Here is a 14,765-nt window from a genome sequence, read left to right as displayed (position 1 = left end):
CAAAATAAAAAAAAAAAATCAGAGCATTAACTTAATTTATTTTCCATTTATACAATGGAAAATAATATGTGAAGAATTAAAATGGAACCCTGGTAAAGCAGATAACATTCTGCAGCTTACTGTGCAGCTTTCAGTGTGTGTGGCCAGCATGGTAAAGTACTGAAGTATGTGTAAATTCAAACATTTGTTAACCAGGAAAGTTCTGTAGCTCTCCTTGTATTGCAAGAGAGACTTAAGTAAGGCTCAGTTCCATAAGTTTGTGTTTTCTGGGAGTTTGGGCGCTTTGAAGACTGACAAAAGCTTTTCATTGTGTATCAGATTTTGCAGCTCCTGTAAGAATGCCCAAAGTAAAATGCCACTCAAAGTGATCACATAGTCAGTTATTACTTTTCAGTCTCATACTACTGGTTGAATACTCTGCCACTGCATTTTTTTTTTAATTTAGAAAGAAAAACAATAAAATCTAAAATCTGCCCATCCAATGAAAGTAAATGCATTCCAGTAATGGAAAACACAAAGCTCCCAATACCTGGGCACCCAGCCAGCCCAGCTTGGCATTAATCATACATATTCATTAATTCCCATTTAGAGATGAGTCCATTGATGGTAGCAGTATAAGTGCACACAGTATGAGCCACCATTCAGCTGTGGAGGGAAAAACAACACCAGTTTAGGGACTTCATGTGCACTGAAAATACTGGATAAGCACACATCCCTTGGCCACTGGCATGCCTGCATCTGCTGAATTCTGAGGGTGCAGCTGGGTGAGGGGTGCTGAAACACACTCTCTCGTGCCCTGCACTCCCCTGGCACTGCCAGATTTGCTGTCCTTTGTACCAGAATCACAATTTCACCTCTTTTCCCTATTTTCCCAGGCCTTTTATGGGCTGGAAGGAGCCAGCTGGGTGGGAGTGGGCAAGAAGGTGAGTTAAATCACAGAGACACTGCTTTAGAATGCTGATTTACATGTTTGATAAATGACTGCAGAGATCAATTTATTTTAAATTACTTTAATTAAAAGGCTAAAAGCTACTTATTTGCTGCAATTTTAGTTAGTGATAATAAGCCTGAGGGAATTTGTTGTAACAATTATGCTGGGAGTTTCAATACTCTGAATGCCTTAACTTTTGCAGCTTTATGGAGAAAAGTTCTCATCTACTGGGATCTTTTTAAATATTAATGGAAATTTTACCATGTGCTATAGAAAAAGATTTCTTTTGAAATATTTAGGTTTTTTCCAAACTTCAGTTTAAAAAGATATATATTTTTATGCTACTATATGGAATTTTAAACCCAAGATGCAGATCTAATGCAGTCATATTGACAGCTGGAAAGGAGAAAAGATATCTCACAGAAAGTCTCTGTAGATTACATAGAAAAAGGTAAAGATAAGGAAAGTTTTTTGGTGAACTAAGCCCATTCCCTGCCAAGGGGGAATACACCCCCCTGACTGAGTGCCTGCCTAACTGGAATCTCATCTGAACCTACTGAGTCGTGCATTGGCAATGAGAGAGCATGGAGAGCATGCATCATTAATTTTTAAGAGAGCTACTGTTAGAAGAAAACGGTCAGACTTTGTGAAGGGTGTAATAGACCTGTCAGGGCCACATCTTAACGCCAGAACATTTTTATTTTCATGTCTCTGAAGAGTCAGTATCTGTTTAAGTTACAGCAACACTCATTTATTGTGCAGTTTCACACAGTGCCCAGGGGAAATTTGATGCAAAGTTTAGCTCCTTTGGATCAACTGCACATGCCTGCTACTGCATAATCAGGGCAAGTATTTTAAAATAATTTTTGGTTTTAGATGTAACAGTCAAATAAGCTCAGAAAGTCTGTAAAAATTTGAGACTCATTGACTCATAAATGGACTTGCAGTCCTGATGAGCTTATACTCAAGCAAGACAGACACTTTTTTGGAGGCACAAACTATGGACAGGAACAGAGAGCTGGTGAGTATCAAAATTTACAGCTGGTTCTATGTCACAGTTCCCATCCAGCTCTTTGCACATTTAATCAAGTCTCTCTTTATGATTATGGTGGTACTTGCATTAAAGGCAATTAATCAGTCATACTGAATTCTGTGTAATTTTTGTCACTCCTCTCTCCCACCAGTTTATGCTTGCTCAGTCCAAAGGTGCAGTTCTCTGTCTCCATCCAAATGAGGGTCTTCCCACCTCTGCCTCATGAGCTACAATGTGCTTAGAACTACAGTGTGAATAATGCACATTTGGGATTGCTCTACAGAACGTAATTAATGGAATTGACTCTCATTCCTAGTGAGTCCTGTTTGGGCCAGTAACAATTTTCATATGGTTTAGGTTGCTCAGTCTTGCTTAATAAGACAGTTGTGATTAAATGCATTCAGAGCATCTGAGCCAGGTGTCTTTTGAAAAGGAAATCTAACAAGAATTGAAATAAGCTTTATTTTTCCTATTTTGGTCTTTTGAGATTGAGGTTGTTTGTTCATCACCACACACGTTAGATTTCTTTTATCTTTTTCTTCTAACATTTCTTGGAGGAAAAAAAATATTTTACTTAAAACTGGGAGCATAGGTATTCAGCTCATGTATTTGCTCATGTCTTTGTTCATGTCTTTTATATCCTTGGTCTTTTAGCACCAAGGATTCTATTGCTTCTTGCTTGTGCTTACAGTGTGTTGTCTCACAAAGCTGCCAGCTCCCATTTCTGATGACGCTTTGCTGCTCGCTGCTTTTCCTCCCACTCTATTCCCAAGTGGGTCACCCACAGCTGCAGCTCCTTGGGGTGTCCCTGCCCAAGGTGTCCCTGTCCCTGCCCCAGGGTGTCCCTGAGCCTGCCAGCACCTCTCTGGCCAGGAGTGTCAGCCCAGCTATGCAGTTCCAACACCACCATCACCCATGGGCAGACATCCCTGGGATGGTAGGGCACTCAGTCAGCGTGACACAGCTGCAGCCCTGGCCAGACAGCAGGACTCTGCCTGCTGTGCCTCAGACTGCCCTTGTATACAGTATGAGAAAAGATCTTAACACAAATTGTCTTTGTTTGAATGCAAATTCTATGCTTTAAAGTGCTGATCCCACTTGGTACTCAGGCTCTGGCCAGCTGGATGCCTCCCATAATGTCCTGATGCCCATCCCTCCATTTCCCTATCACAGGCTTGGAGTGATTATGCAGTTTGGTTGATGGTGCTACATGAGTTGCATGGAGATGATTCCCTCCCAGGCCAGGGAGAGCCCAGGACTAGCTAATTCTGTTTATGAGTACATGCCAGAAATCTATTTATGAGCAGCCCAGTGCATCCCAGAAAACCAGACAGCGCCAGCTTCTCCCACAAGGCTTGGTCTCTCCCACAGTCTTACTCCAGCCTGATGCTTTCTTAGTTTCCCAGACAGAAATCTCTGTCATTAATCAGTGTTTTCTTACCCCTGTCTTGGCTTCCACAATCATATCTGTCCAAACAAAGATCCAGGGAGGACCAAGAAATTTTCCAGATTTTTACTCTTTCAGTATTTACTTTGAAAGAGGGAGTTTGAGACATGTCTTTTAGAGCAGTGGCTTTTTCCAGCATGCAAGATTAAGGGAATGTGCTGTTGATTTCAGGCAGATGATGTTCTTCTCCTGGCTGCACCACTACCTTTCCTCCAGCTCCTACAGCCCTTCATGCCCAATGATCTGTGATCACTGCCAAAAAGTATGTTCCTCCAGTTGTTTATCTGGATATCTGGAAGCTGATCCTCTTGCATCCCAAGATGAGGTAACATGCCAGCACAACCTCCCCATCCCTGCCAGAGCTAGAGCTGGCACAGAACCCATCTAACAGGAAGGTTTTTGGTGGCTGTGCTGCCTGCATGGCTTCAGGCAGTACCCAACCTGCCCTGTGAGCAGGTGCACAGAGGGCATCAAAGGCTTAGAAATCCCAGAGGAGCTGGATTCATGACTGGCACTCATCAGTACCCCTGCAAGCAGCTAGTTTTCCATACATAAGATTTGGACCCAAACTATTCTTAGTACTTGGGGAGTGCATTTTATTGCTTATAGTTTGTGATTAAATGAGCTAGTAAGTTCTCATGCCCCTTTGTCTCCCATTCATCAGAATGGCTGCATCAAAACTAAAATAAATGACCTTAGAAAGGAGAACTTTATGTTATAAAAATACCCTTAAAGAATGTATGGAAAGCATGTGAATATTTCTGAAATATGATGAAAACAAAACCCAGATGACTGTAAGAGGTTGAAGTAACATTATCTGTTCTTTATTCAACCCAACCAGAGTTTCAATCTGCTGCAGGCAGTCTTTAGAAATAGCACTTAATGCAATGCCGGAGCATCCTGCAGAAAAGGTACAGCACATTAATGTCCATGGATCGTCTTTTATTTTCTTTAGCTCTGTGAAAAGGCCTAATTAGACAACTGCACTAATGGTCATTATGTAATTGATCCATTCACAACAATTATTTCAGTGCAGTGTTGTTCTTCCATGGTGGAGAACAAAAACAAGAAGTTAGGCCATTGAATCAATTATTAAAATAAATCTTGACCAGTTTGATTTGTAGGGGTCTTTGAAACTTGAGTTAGAAAGATGACAATAACTTTCAAGAGTAGTTCTTGGGAAGCTCTTTGGAGGGTGTTTTAATATTTCTACTTTTTCTGTCCTTGCCCCTGGGCTCTGCCTGATTTAACATCTCTGTGGGCTCTGAGGTTGGTGGATTGTCTTAAATTGTTGGCATGGCCTTATCTCGCCATCCTTCCCATCCCAGCCTTCAAATACAGAGCCAATGGATCCACCTCCCAACAGTGGTGCTGACAGGGCATGATATTGACAGTCCTTGAATCTCAGAGGACTCTGAAACAGAAATATTTCAATCAAAGTAGTAAAGCATGTCTTAGCACTGAGAGCAAAACTTACATCAGTTCCAGCTGATGCAGACACAGATTTTTTAATTCTTCTGTCTACTGTATGCTTAGTATTTTTGAGTAATTCCTATTTTTTTCTGGGTATCTGAGGACTAAGTTTCTCTGTCCATCCTGATTTCAGAGTAGATTTTGCAGAGAAGAAACAGTTTCCTAATGAAAATATAGTCATTGAATGCTATGGCTAGGTCTTCAAGGGTATTTTTGGCATGAGTTTTGTTGCAGATAGATGTTGGAGATAGGTTTGAATTTTATTTCATTCTCTTTAGTCAGACTGTCATCTGGAGTTTCTTTTGAGTTTTCAGTACTGTTCTGGCCTACTCCTTATGTAGAGGATTTCTCTAACTTCATAAGCAGACACTTGAGGCAGAAGAGAATGCAGATGTTTATTATACAAAGCAGAAGAACAAATACATAGGTTTGGTGGGTTTTTTTTTGTCAGTTCTCAGTAATATCTGCCTAGAGAAACATTAAAATAAAACCACATGTTTATAAAGCACAATCCCTTTTAAAATTCTGTATAAAACACTAATCTGCTGTGGTTTGTTTTTCTGGGTTTTTTATTTCCATTCATTTAAATAAATATGCAAAGAGTTTTTCAATTAAAAATGCCAACAAGCATTCTTGCAGAGCATTTTGCTTGGGTGGACGTAGCGTGCCAGGGTCTGACCCTGCCTTACCCAAAGCTCTCTTACTCCATGAGAAAGGCACTGGAAGAATAGGTGGCTGGGAGCCAGCATCAGGCAGACTTAATTGAGAAACAAGTAAGGCTGATTAGCCACTGGAACAAACTGGGAAGAGAAGTGAAGGGCTTTCCACGTCTGGATGTCTTCAAATCAACAATCAAATCTCACATGGAAGAAATGACTAATCAAACAGACAATTTGAGGCTGAATAAAGGGTGACTGTATGAAAGCCTGTGACCTACAGAAGATTACAATATTTAACAATTCCTTCTGGATTTAAGCCTGAGTTTGGGGCAAATTAAAATACTGATAACATGTGTGGCTTTCTGTACCCCAAATTCCCTTTCACAGATCTTTTTTCATCAAGTCTGCCCAACTCCGAAACATCCAGTGAGTACGGAAACAATTTTCCAAAAGGGCAGTTTTGAAAAGTCGCCAAGAAAATCATGGGCCCACATGTTTTAATAGACATCTGTAGGTGAAATCTCCTCACAGCAGAAAGAAGCTGTTTTCATCCTGGTGGGCCATCAAGGAGCCCTGGCTGAGATGTTTTATGGTGGCGTCTTTGGCCCAGAAACCCTTTTGGTGACCTCAAATGTCAGACCAAGATAATTCTATTACTCAGTAAGTTGGTCTGGATGGACATCAAATGCAAATGCTGCCAGGATTTGATTGTTTTCATGCTTGACAAGTCTAAGGACAGAAAAATGGATTGAGCAAACTGACTGGTAAGCAATTACCAGTTCTCCCAATCACATTTTCCATCTAAGCATTGACTCGTGTGATAAAAGCCTTTTATCATTTGATAAAACTGAGCTGTCAGGGTTTAAAGTGCAAGAACAGGTTACCACATGGCAAAGAATTAATTCCATGCGCTTATTTCATCAGATGTTTGTGGTGGTGGAGTCTGTGCTCTGAGCCCAGTCGCAGACACCCCTCGGGACTGCCCTGGGAGTGCTGCAGCAAGGGTGGGGAGCACAAGCAATCCAATCACCCCTCTGTGGGAACAGCTTGACAGTAATGTCAGTATCAAAATGTCAGTATTGCAAACATCCATATGAACAGTGGCACATCTTCTGTCCATACCTCACAAATTTATAGTAATTAGAGGAGGAAGAATTCAGTGGCTCTTGCCTTAGCAATAAATTATAATCTGCAAGATATGAAAAGAGCTTCATCTCTTTCAACCCATTTTTTTACTATTTCTCTTGCAAAATAAGCAGATATATGCTTTAATTTCAGGCAAGCACTCTAGCCAGTGGGGTTTTGTTGTTTTTCAAAATTGGAAAAATTGGTTCCTTTGCTGAGTGGATTCCTGTGATCTAAAGCTGCAGTGCTTGTTATCAGTATGCAGCTGCTTGCTTTCAATCACTAACTTCTGAAACACTTTCTCAAGCATTCCTGAAATAGAATATTTCATGTGGAAATAAATGAGTTTGTGAAACCCTTTTAATTATTTTACATCAGTAAAAAGATTAAAATCTAAATCTCTCTCGCTCCACATCTATGTTGTAACTTAGAGAATATAAAAGAGATTTATCACTTTCAAATGCTAAATACAGAACAAAGTCTATTTTTTTTTCCTTTCCTCCACACAATTTGAAAGCCCTCAAACTCACCCACCCACCTACTGTACGTATGAGTTGAACATTGTCAAGTACAAATGAACAATTCCTTCTGTGCGTAGATCCCAGGCTCAATCCAAAGCCTGCAGGGCACTTCCCAACACAAGGGATCAGGCATCTCAGGGGAATAAAAAGGCTCTGAATCTGCAATTATGGGCTATATCTAATTGTGAACCTAACAATAAATAAACAAATAAATAAATACACACACACATATATATATATACACATATATATTTTCCTCTCTCAGCTGTAGAAAAATTTAGTATCATTTAGCAACAGGACGGCCTGATGTATTTTTGGAGGGGAAGGTGTGCTTGTCTTCAGGGGTTGTTTAAGACGCAGGTTGGTGAGAAAGTAGACATCAAGATTTGGGTTCATAGGGTCTTGCAGTGCCATTTATTCCCAGGGAACATAGTAAGCTTCCTAGCCTGCTCCTAAAGAAGCTGTTCCCTGGGAATACATCAGGGAACAAGGGCTTGAATGTAGCCTAGGCTACAGCTGGTGAATGCCACGCCACTCGCTGCAGAGCCATGAAAACCTTGATTGCAGTTTGGATGGCTGTAATTAGCACTTTGTATTTGCACTATGCATTTTAAATCAGGTGCACATTAATGCATCAGTTATCAAGAATGAGCAGCACAGAGCATCAAAATTTTTATAAAGACTTATTCAAAGCTAGATGATTTTTAATGTGTGTGATTAGCTGCAACCAAAATTACAGTAATAAATAAAATTATATACAAAACAGAATAGGAGGGTTCTACATAAGAATGAGGCAAATGGCACAACAAATGCCAAACTGATTTCTAAAGCTGGTTCAAATAAAACGTTTAGAGGAATTGCTTATGCTTTGATCTCAGTACTGAAAAATGTGAAGATTCTGTTTATTAAAAATATTTTAAAGCTATTAAACTCTGTTAATGTAGACCATGCAAGTATTTGTAAATGCCTTAAAGAGTGACACTAAAATTAGGAGTTTGTTTAGTGCAGCGTGGTGATGTAATTCACAGCAACAGAGGAATCCCAAATGTTATGGAGAGTTTGTCTCAAAGTCCCCCTTTGCTCAAAATTTTCAGCTCCCAAATGGTGGGTCTGTTCTCTGAAAATCATTATTTGAGTTGGGACTTCTACAGTGCCAGTTTTGCAAAAGGATTTTTGAAACTGTGGGGAAATATGCTTTGAGGCAGCTCACAAACTGGGGCTGTTCTTATGTATCAAAATTTAGGTATTTGCAGGACTGCTCCTTTTGCTGAGAAGCCACAGATCAGCAGATTCTAGACATTAAGCACAAGATGTAACTTGGACAAAAAAAATGCCCTAGTTCCATGCTATTTTTGTATTCTTGTGGATATTTTTCAAAGCAGATACCTTTTTTTTTTTCAAAATATTTTCTTTTATTATTTTGTATTTCTCAGTCTTTAAAAAGCTGCTAAAACATTCCCAAGCATCTGGCTGAGGAGGCTTTACACTAGAAAAGATACTGAAGCACTCTTGAATGCAATCCTCATGAGCACTGCACTTTTCTAGAGCAATTTATCCCCAAAGTCTTCTGTAGGGTCTGATCAACTGTATTCTGTTTTCCCTGTCTATGCTCCACACCTTGGAGTAATTTCTGTCACCAGCTCTCTCAGTGGCTTCACCCTGAATAGATTTTCTGCTCAGTTTCAAATTTTTCCCATGTCTCTCAGGCATTCTGGGTTTCTTCATGGCACAAGTCTGTGCCCCCCAGCAGATAGGAAAAAGGGTTTCTGTTCTCTGTAGTTTGTATTTGATGTTTATTCACCTGTCTCTCCGTTTGTTGCATATGTGGTTCAACACATTTCATCACCTGCTCCCCTCTGGAGCACTGCCAGATGCCACCTCCCCTTTCCAGCCTGCAAAGGGAAGGGAATGAGCTGGCAGTGAGGCTGCTCCTGCCCCAGGGAGGCTGTCCTGGGTGCCTGAGCCACCCACCCTCTGTCACCTCCAGTCCCTGCAGCTCCAGTGGAGCCTTTGCTGTGACTCCTCTTCCCCCTTCCAAAAAGAGGGAAGGAGAGAGGTGCAGACATCTCCACGGAGATCCCCACCACCCCATTTCTTCCCAGTGCTGCAGACCATGGAGATGGCTGGGGCTTTAGAGCTGCCAGCACTACCTTGGGTTTCTGTGTGCTTTGCTGGGCAGGCAGGTTGCCAGCCCAGGGTGGCAAGGCAAGGCAGGGTAATGCTGGTAATGCTTTGGGGTGAAGGTGCTGTCCCAAAGGTCAGGGATGCTTTTCTTCCTGTATTTTTTCTAGGCTGCTTTTGTTTTTATTTTTAGGGAAGGCCAAACCCTTGAGGAGTTTACTCTCAGATGTCACCTGCACATTTCTCATTAATAAAAATGAATTTATTCCTTTGCCCTGAGGTAACCAGTAACAAATACGAGGTAGTTCATAACAAATGCGTGTCTCAGAGCACAACTTGACTGTGTAATTTCACTTGCAACACTAGACGGGATGTTAGTCTGTCACTAGAACCCTGCCAGATTGCAACAGTGAGGATCTGACTGCTAATTTTTCTCTCCCAATGGTATGTACTATTTTGCAAAGAAGTTTTCTTTAATGAAAATTCCATTAACATTAGTGTCTTTCACTCCCATTATCAAAGAAGGCTTCATTTACTTTATTAAAAAATGGTTTTTGAAATGCACTTATTCTGACACTTTCTTGTTATGGTGATGAGAAAATCTCTGAATAACGTGAGAAGAATAAAAATGCACTGCCCTTTTTTTATTCCATAAGTAACATATTGTAAAAGATACTTCTGGTTTCACCAGAACTGTTTTTGTGACAGCATTTGTGGCTTTCCTGGTAGCAGGGCTGTTAGACAACTATTTTGTCTGACTCAAGAGTTGCTGACATATCTTATTTGATAACTGATGCAGCTGCACAGCCAGTTTAAAATGCTCAGCACCAGGTCCTTAGACCATGTGAAAAGCCCCAGCTCCATTAACTTCACTGGAGAAGTGTCTATTTATATCAGCTGGCACAGTGGGAGATGCAGCTATTGTCCAAGGAGGGAAGGGGATAGGAAATGCTGGATGGGCAGCCACTGACAGATTATTTCTGACAACAGAAGAGGAGCAGAATGAATGAAATTCCCATCCTTTTTTTCCAATACTGCTGTTAGTTGCTGATTCACTAACACAATGCCACAAATCTTTTTCCTCCTACAAGCAGCAGGCTTGCATCACAATTTATAATGTGCAAACAAGTTCTGAGGGGCCTTCCAAGGAAGGTCCTAGAGTACCTCTCAGATATTTGCAACAAAATTACACCAAAGATCCTCAGGTATTCATCCTGGAGGTAAAAAAGTCAAAATGCTGTTGTCAATGGTTACAAAACAGCTTGTATCAGAATTCCTGGGAAGCCTGTGCACCTGCTGGAGAGGGTTTGATAGGCTTCTGTGCTGTGGCCACTTTGAGCTCTGGTTCAAGACAATAAAACCCCAGGGTGCCCCAGAGATTCAGCAATTCCTGCCAGCAATTTCCAGCTGCTGACTTGGTGGATGACAACATCCCTAATTCTCAGCAACAAGCCTTTGCTCTCTGTCTGAGCCCACTGCTTCAGAGGAGTCAGATTTGGTTTTGCTTTTAGCAGACACCATTCTCTGTTTCCTCCCCCAAGCAGCAAAGACACATGCTGCTGGTTAGAAAACCAGGGGTTTATTTCCCCCTCCCAACAGATCTGATCGGTTCTGACAAGGTACGCTTCCCCTTTATCCTTCCTGGCATTCTGATCAACTGCCTCCATGGTTTTTTGGCAATCCCAGCTGCCCTCTCACTACAATGGAAGGATGGAGGCAAGGCTGGAGCATCTGTGCCTACACCTGAATGCCCTCGCAGCTTCAAGCAGAGGGGGAATCCCAGGCTGCCTGAGCTTGTTCCTACTTAAGAGACCCATGGGATACATTCAGTCTTCTCCCTCATCTCATATGGGTCAGATTTATGAAGAATTAGTGGTTTTGCAGCCTTGCAAGTAGTCAATTTCAAGGTCTCCAGCACTGTTTTATTAATGAATATCTAAATGGTAGAAAACTGCTAATTAGGAGATCTTAACACCCTTCAACCTAATCTTCAGATCTGTTGTAGGTTATGTATGAGGGACTATTGTTTCATGCCATTATAAATTAATGAGGAGTATGTTATTAGTGACAATGAACTCTTTGTGGTTTATGGTTTACTAAAGAATATTTTTTAAAAGAAGACTTTGTGCTCTCAGGGCAATTTATGTTGGAACAAGAGTGTCTATAAACTGCAGGTGTCTCATTAAATTCTGCTGGTGATTAGAAGAAGCAGCCATGTGCACAGATCTTCATCAGGGGCTCTGTGATTTGTGTTGTCATGCTCAGTTTTCCCCTAATAGCTGCACATTACTTAGCATTGATGCTCAGCTGCTGTGAGCAGAGCTCTGCAAAAATAGTTGATTTCCATTCAGAAGCAAATGGCACCAAGCCAGCTATTGATTTATAGACTGACACATTCCCCTTTAAAATGGCTATAAGAACATTGGCTACTTACCTGTTACCTTTCTCTGTGTTAAAATTGGGTTAAAAATAATTTTCCACTCGATAAACGGAAACACAGTGTGTGATATTTATATGGTCATTTTCATAGAGAGCTCTGAAAAGGGCTGCTTTATACAATTGCACTGGAGAGGGAGAGAAGGGTTGAGAAAGTTTGTCAGTATTCCCAGTTCTGGTTAAATGGTTTGGCCTGGAGGCAAGATGGATACATGCCCATTTCTTCCCAGCATGGACATGTGTTTGAAAACAGAAACTTGGCATAATGTTTTTAAAAAAACCAACACTAAACACAAAACAACAACCCTTTTGTATCTGCAACATATCCTGCTTCTTTGAGGGAAAAAGGCAGTACTATTCAAGCTCATAACTGCAGGGATACATTATTTGGAATTGTGCTATGTCTTATTCATCTGAACAGCTAAAGAAAATTTATTTTCATATTCCTACAGAACTGATTTTATAATCCTCTGGTAGTAATATGACAGCTACTTCTAAAATTTTTTGTACCTCCAGTGCTTGGCTGGTCTTTTTTTTATTGCTCATAATCTTGCAATTGTGCTTGGGATAAAGGAGGAGTACTGGCTTTTTCTCAGGACTGAGGGTCTGTTTGGGAGAGAGAATCTAAGCCATATAAAAGAATACACCAAACTATTTGGCATGATTCTGATTTTTCCTCATGTTCAGGTCTTGCAGTGGGCATAGATTATGCTGATATCAATTTGCAGCTCTGAAGGGCCAGAGAAGCCCAAACATGAATGCCAACTCGGGCATTGTTTATTACCCTGGTCCTGTCCAGCCCCTGGCACAGTGAGCCCCTTATCCACTTGGCCTGGGACAGATACCAAAATATTTAAACCATGATCGCATTTTCTTCGAAGTTCAGATGGAGATTGTTTTGGGATCCAAGAATTTTGCAGAGGATTCATCCTATTAGCAATGCAACTCTGCTGTTCCTTGGCATTCACAAAGCCCTTGTTCTTCCCATTCCTCAGCTTCCTCAGCTAGCTTGTGTTGGCTTTGGCTAGGCCAGGGTATGAAATCTGTTCTTCAGCTGAGAGCAGAAGATGCCTGCAAACTGGATGGGCCACCTGTTAGATAGAGACCAAATACATGCTTTTGGCTGCTTCACATGAATAAGAGCCACAGTCAAAAGAAACATTTAGGTATTTTGAGTAACAATAGTTTGCAAAGGCCTGATTTGTTTCTCTGATTTTCAAACTGCAGGTAACCTTTTTGAAAGGCTCCATGCTGGCACTGAGGCATAAAAGCTTCCCAGTCCAAGCGCTTGCTCAAAGGTGGACCAGTTAGACTGGATTTCTTAGGCTTTTGTCCTGTCAAGCTCGGATATCTCCAAGGACATGGATTCTACAACCTCTTTGGAATGCTGTTCCAGTTCTTGACACTTTTCAGTGTATAAAACCTTTTCTTAATACCAAGCTGGAATTTCCTGTGTTCCTGCTTGTGTCTGTTGTCTCTTGTCCTGCCATTGTGCACTTCCAAGGAGAGTTTGGCTCCATCTCCTGTACAGGCCTCCATGAGCTGGACACAGGAGTCACTGCTTAAGGCCAAACAAGCCCAGTCCTCTCAGCCCTCTCATAACAATCTTCCCTGTTCCTCTGCAAGAGAGAGGATGTGAGGTTTTTTGTAGGGCTTGCTTCTTCTAATGAAAAGCCACTGTTATCTTCTGCTTTTAACAGCAAGCACGTCACAGTACCAGAAGTGTCTGCAGAGATCCACACAAGCACCCTTTAAAAGCCCATACCTATTGATTTGGCATTGCTCCAGCTGTGCTCTGCTTTCCAGCATCTTTGCAGCCTGAGAGCATGCACTCAGAGCAGCCAGTTTAAATATTTATAGCTGTGTAGTTGCACACTCCAGCTACAAGACTTTTATTCAAATGCCCAGGCAGGTGTGTATCCCTGCATTCAAATCCCTGTTGCTTACAGAGATGGCATCTGAGCTGGCTGACAGCTTTGTGAACTCCTGAAATAAAAACTAGAAACACCCTTGCTGTGCTTTGTCATCTGTTATATAAAAGGATGGAGCACAACAAACTCTTTCTCTTCCTTTACACTTAGAAAAAGACTGCTGTATATTGTACTGATTGTTCAGACAATCCTTCTCAGTTTCCCACATGGAAAAGCAGATAGTATTAAATACACCCCCACAGTTTTTTTTTGCAGCAGTCTACACTGAGAGTAGGTCTTTCTCAGCAAAGTTTGTGTAAAGGCTATGGGATGGGGTAATAGCAACAGATGAGGAACCTCCATGGTGCCACATTTGTTTTCTGTTCCTTCACTGCCATTCTTGGCATGAATGTGGTGTTCCTCTGAAGTGCCACTCTCATCATAGAGATTTTTTTCTTCTCTTTTTCAGGTTTTTTCCTTCTCTTTTTCAGTCAGAAGAGCAGGATGGCATGGTTGATCTCCCCACCACTGTGCTGTGACTGGGAAGGGTCCCAGCTATGGAAAGAGACTTTTCTGGGTGGGACTCTTCAGTACTGGGAATTGTGCTAGAGGTTCACCCTCCAGCACCTGATGGAGATCCATTAGAGAAGTAGTTTTATTTCCCAGTGAGCTTTCCCTCAAGGACTGGGAGAGTGAACACTTGTAACTCATTGCCTAATGGTCAGTGCTGCCAGAGAGGGTCTGAGATTCAGCCTTGAGCCAGCAGGGCAGTCTGATCTATCTGCTCATTTTCCAGGTGCAGGAGAGAAGAACTCTCCTGAGCTGCATCCCCACGTTCTTTGCCCTGCCCGAGCGCCCAGAGGAGGTGCCAGTGGTGAGAGCAGAGCCCAGGCTCAGGGCCAGGCATCATGGGTGAGCCAGTGCGCATGGAGGGATAGCAGTGGGCTGTGACACCGTTCTTGAAGAAGATCCCTGGATTGTGTCCGAGTGGGTGCAGCCATGTGTCGGTGTTTCCACAGAGATTTCCACTATGGAAAGGAAAAAGTGCTGGGCTGTGGTTAAATATCTGCATTCTCACTTTTATTAAATGAGTTTATTGCTCATTTACT

This window comes from Molothrus ater, chromosome 1 (genome assembly GCF_012460135.2).
Source record: "Molothrus ater isolate BHLD 08-10-18 breed brown headed cowbird chromosome 1, BPBGC_Mater_1.1, whole genome shotgun sequence".
Taxonomy (NCBI): domain Eukaryota; kingdom Metazoa; phylum Chordata; class Aves; order Passeriformes; family Icteridae; genus Molothrus; species Molothrus ater.
Note: the sequence above shows the minus strand (reverse complement) of the source record.